We start from the raw sequence: 5,579 nt of genomic DNA on the forward strand, positions 1-5,579 counted from the left end.
AACAGACCACGTCTGCATTGCCCAACTCCATAGGAGTGGCATCTGTCCTCTCGGCCGACGGCTTATACCAAGCTGTCGCCGAGGCACTGTTGTAGGATTGCTCCTCAACTAAGGCAATTTGGATTGCCTCTTCCATCGTCGACGGCACCTTTCTAAAAAGGGCCTGTCGCGATGGGCCATGCCGTAGTCCGTTCATAAACGTGGGCACCTTAATGTGCTCCGGAATCGGACCTACGGTTATGGATGCGGACAGCGAGCGCATCTCTTGCACATACTCTTGCAGAGATCGCTTCGCCTGTCGCGCCCCAAAGAAGCGCGCCTGAAGCAACACTTCGTTGTTCGGCGGCTGGTACATGGCGCGAATCTTATCCTTAAAGATCGCCCATGAGGGGAACGCTTTTCTGTCCGCCATAAGCGCCGAGTAAGCCCACTCTGAGGCCTTACCGCGCAGATGCGACATAGCGTACGACACCATCCGGCTGTCGTCCTCGATGAGCTGGGCGACACCACATTGCTCCACGGCTAAAAGCCAGTGGACAATCGTGTGCGCCGCAGTTCCATCGAACTTGGGCGGGTCCATCCGAATGGGCCTCGGCTGATGCGGCCGGGCAGAGAGCATCTCAACAGTCCTGTTGAGAGCCTCGCTCCGAGCCTGCTCATGCCTCAGCTCATCCTGAGTCTGAGTGACGGACTCCGCCGCAGCATGGCTCTGTGCCTCGGACGCGGCCCTCCGCTGTCCGAGCACAAATGCCTCAAACTGCTCCAACTGAGCAACATGTTGCTCAGGAGGACTACCCAGGAGCCTGGCCAGGGCTTGTTCACCAAGTCCCTGCGCCATTAGCCCTGCCACCTCCCGATGATGTTCGGAGAGGTGGGGAAAATGAGCCCAATCAATGTTGAGGCTCATCCTCACGTACACACGCAGAGATGCGGGTCGTGGGAAGGATTTCAAGTGCTACCAAGTGTAGGCGGGCACGTCGTAATGCGGCCACGCTCTACTTAGCACACACCCTAGCACAGCGAGGAAGCGGTTTGCACCTGCTTCTCTTGCGTGCAGTGAGGTAGTTGTGGTGGGCGCGCAAGCGACCTCACCCAACACACTAAGAACTCTGGTGAAGTGACGTCACGGGAGCGGTAATCCGTCTCCTCGTGCGCACTTACCAAGTAGGTAGTAAATTTCAGACTGATTTATATTTAATAGAATTAAATACAAATACCTATTTTTACCAATTAAAATGATATCTCTATAGATATCATTTAATATGTATTGCGAGCGTATCTTTATAGATACCTCGCGTAACTGATGACGCTAGCCGTCATCATGGATGACGCTGGGCGTCATCCCTCCTAATGTGAATGCACCCATGTGCATCACATCCACAAGGGTTGGTCACAAATGTGCACCACACCCGAGTGTTGGGTCTAATTACTATTATTTAGTAATTGACCATCCCCTTAAGTACCAAATGTACTTAATGGGGACTGTGTAACATTGGGGCAACTCTAGCCCGTTACACTTGCGGTGTCCGTCGAATTAAAGACTTCATCGCGATATCCCACACCACTGTCTACGGTATTCTCACTCAAGTTCGTTTTCTCGCAACGAAACACTTGGCTAGAACAAGTCCATCGACGGTCCGTTCTACGTCGGTTCAAGTGGAACTAACCAAGTCAAAGCATCCCAAGTACTTTCATGAATCTTGTTGCTATGGGCAGAACCAGACGCTCCAGGAATTAACGTCTTAATTCGAGCCAGTGCTGTCGCTATTATTGACATGGTCATGCACTTTTACGCCCACGACGTTTCCAGCGTACGTTACATGTTCTTAACGGATGCAATTAGGAACATATTTGTTCAGACGACTAAAGACAGTCAAGGAGAACCTAAGCGGCAGTTGCTACAACGATGTACCTCGCATCGAGACGCTGCGTTGGTACTGGCAACACGTCCAGGGGTATACGCATTGGATCGATCACTAGTGTCGACTTGGTTTTGTTTGTGGACAGCATCTACTAGCATCAACTTGTTCAATGCTGTCGTCAAGGAATTCCTTGTTTCCAACGTGCTTCAGATTCGGTAGAAGGCTATTAAGCAGTTTGATCACAAGCAGATCATAGCCGACTTGACGCTAAAACGAAACGTCGAGATGCAAACTATATTTATTCATCGCTTTCAAAGTGAAACACATTCAAAGATTTGAGCTCGACTGCTACAGCTACTGGAACAGTGTTCATTAGACCAAGCAAGTCTCGAAACCCAGATGCAATTACACACGGAACTCGTATGTACTTTAAACATCTCAGCAGATCCTTGGGTCCTCGCACCAGTGTTAAAGCTGCTAGCCCTTGTTGTCAATTCGACTAACAAATTGTTACTATTGACAATACAGCGTTGTGTCAGACTTTATGCCAAGAAATTGAACTGCGGTCACACGAATCTCAGCCACTGCTTCTTCGTGAAGCTGCTGCCTCGGCACTTGATCGCAGTGGACTCTTTGTAATGCATAAGGCGGTGCAGGCGCATCATATCGAACCGTTGGAAGACCGTTCGAAGAGTGCGCACTCCTTGTTGGAGTACGAACGGAATTATTACGCTCAGTTTGATGAGCTATCGTCAGCTCATCGCGGTTTCGAGGATCTTTGGACCCGACACGAGAATATCCAGATTCAGCATGAGAAATCTAATTCGTGATCACAAGAAACTTTTAGGTATTCTTGAAAAGGGTGGTCAGATCCGTCCTCGGAAGAAACCACGTACTGATGGTACGGGCGTAGCCGACCAACATAAAACGAAGGATGCGTTCGCATCCTACATTTTATGTTGGTTGGCTCCGCCCCGTACCATCAGTACTCGGTTTCTTCCGAGGACGGATCTGACCACCCTTTTCAAGAATCCCTAAAAGCCTCTTGTGGTCACAAAACAGATTCTCATGCCAGGTCCGAAGATCCTCGAAACCGCGATGAATTGACGACAGCTCATCACGTAGAGCGTGGTACTTCCGCTCGTACTACAACATGGAGTAAGCATTCTTCGAACGGTCTTCTAACCGTTTGATATAGTGAGCCTGCACCATCTGTCCCAACGAGTGACGCTTACCGCGCTTGAGCGAAAGAAGGCATTTCAAGTTGTCACTACTTTCTCAATTTTGGCGTTAATTATACACTGTGTACGCCAGGTGCCAGATGCTGCTATTGAGCAAACAAATAAGCACATTCCTTCCCGGTAAGTCTCATGAACATATATTGCGTGAAATTTATGTCTAAATGCTGCAATGTAACAAAATAGTTTAGCGGGATACATCATTCAGCAGATGCGGCTAGCACACAAAGGATCTCAGTTGAAGCTAGAATTTAGCTCCTGTACATGGACTTTGAAACGACAAGTACCCACCGAGCTACCTCTGTGTGTGCAGCATCGATGTGCAACTCTCTTGAACTTGAATCTTTTATGAAAAGTTAGCCTTGCATCGCAGATAATTGATCTAAAATCGTATTATCGTAAGTTTTTATTAACATGTACGTTAAATTACACATAGAAGCCACAGTCAAATTGTTGTCATCTCTATCAAAGAGAAACAGCTGCCAAGTGAGAAAAATGCCATACCAGCTATCTTCCACTATGCTACGTTGAAGTACAAGTACTTATAACTGTAAATTCCTGAAACAACGGTCTATACCACGAATAACAGCAGGCCAAGCGAAGGACTCGCGTCCGCCAACAGGGGTGTCGCATGTAGTGCACGGAATCGCTTCGCTTCAGTTCAGAACTTGCTTGCGAAGCTTCACAAGAATGTATTACTTTTGAAGCACAAAATCTCAGTACCATACCGAAAGAATCTTAGGTATCCGCTAGGATTGGACGCGAGTCCGTACAGTGCTGTTGCTATCCCCCTTGCTCGACTTGGTGTCGAAAACAAACGAAGTAATTGGCGACAATACAACACACCAGTACAGTGCACATTTCAGGCATGTAGTGCCGCCATATTGGCCCGCGTGTGCCATTGTCCAAGCAATGGCCACCAATCGTACAAAAATTGAAGTCCCATCTTACGAGCAGACTCTTTGTGGTCAGCTCGCACCAGTGCCCCACAAACAATAATGCAAGATAAAGTTTACCATTTCTCATTGCTCGGCTTTATCCTACACTCCGAAAGCCCATGACACGCGAACGTCAGTAGATATTGTATACTTTTCCGCTAGTTAAGACTTGAGACGTTTCGGTGTGTAAGGGCGGACGAGATCCCTGAGTCGAATGCGCATAGATCGGACGCGACCGCCGTCTTAAACAAGTCATTCGAAAACGCATAACTTAGCAAACAAACAAAAAGCCTTAGCCTTGTAACCAACATTTGCTCTTCCCCTTCCGACATCAAACGCATGACACTGAAGAACGTTAACACTTTGGAAGACAGTATCAACATGACTACTTGCCAGTATCTACCAATGTCATCGACAACACTTCGAAACTTCTCCTCCTTTACATCGTCTTCCGCCTCATCTGAACGAAGCAAGAAGCGCCCACGCAATGCACAATCGATAGACGATTATGAATGCGAAGCATCTCCAAAGAAGATGAAAAAGCGCTTGCGGTGGTCTACTATGACGATTCACGAGTTTGGGATTGGATAAGGAAGTAGCACGGTGCCTGGCCAAAGCGGTCCATCTATCGGTTTGAGCGAAAAACCTGAGCTTACATGGACCACGAAGGTAGGGGAGATGGCCGAGCGTGTTGAGGGCGTGCATCGCTTTGCGTCTGAGGAGCGCATGCGATTGCTGGAAGGCGCGGGTGTGAGCGAGGGCATAATTCTGCGGTTTTCGAGAGAGACAAGTATTATTAATTGTTCGCGTAGGCAGACACTCCTGGAAGATATTGCTGCGAAGAAGGAGGCTAGAAAGCTTATCCGGCAGCAAGAGCAGCAATGCAAGGCCGAGTCGCCTCGCGTTGCATGTGCGTCTCCGATACAAAGTCGCATTCAAATGATTTCGGTAAATCACGTTTAGCAATAGAGACGCATATAGCTTAAGCAAGTCACCTTAATTTCAGAGCTAACGAATATTCTGGCTAACGAATATTCTGACGTCACCCTATTAAGATGCGCTCAGGCTCGAACCATGTTGATTACTGCAACTATCTTGCCGTGTTAAACGTAGCAATCCGAGGATTTCGACCCTAGCTGTAACTTTACTGTCTCGGAAATCGCATCAAACCTTATAGTATCGTCAAAACGACCTCGGTTCTATTGTACTCTCATCTGTTGCGCATCTTCGATGGTCGACACGCTGGAAAAATTGGAATTTGGACAAAGAAGATGAGGAAAGAAGAAAGGAGGCCAAGGCGCAGTCATGAAAGCGCGAATCCATCGTTGTCTCGCTATCGGACAGAATTAAGTGGATGCGAATCGATGTATTTGCGAACTAGTCACGTCGTGCACGCTTAAAACATTCTCAAGCTGATTTGTCAAGATGGAGTTTTGGCTGACGACGTGGCGCAGTGTTGTCGCCATGTTTAAACTCGCCGTCCAAGGATTTGAGTGTGGGCCCTGGGCCGTTCGCAACTCGCCAATGATGCTCTTTGCTTC

This window comes from Bremia lactucae, linkage group LG9 (assembly GCF_004359215.1).
Source record: "Bremia lactucae strain SF5 linkage group LG9, whole genome shotgun sequence".
Classification (NCBI taxonomy): Eukaryota; Oomycota; class Peronosporomycetes; order Peronosporales; family Peronosporaceae; genus Bremia; species Bremia lactucae.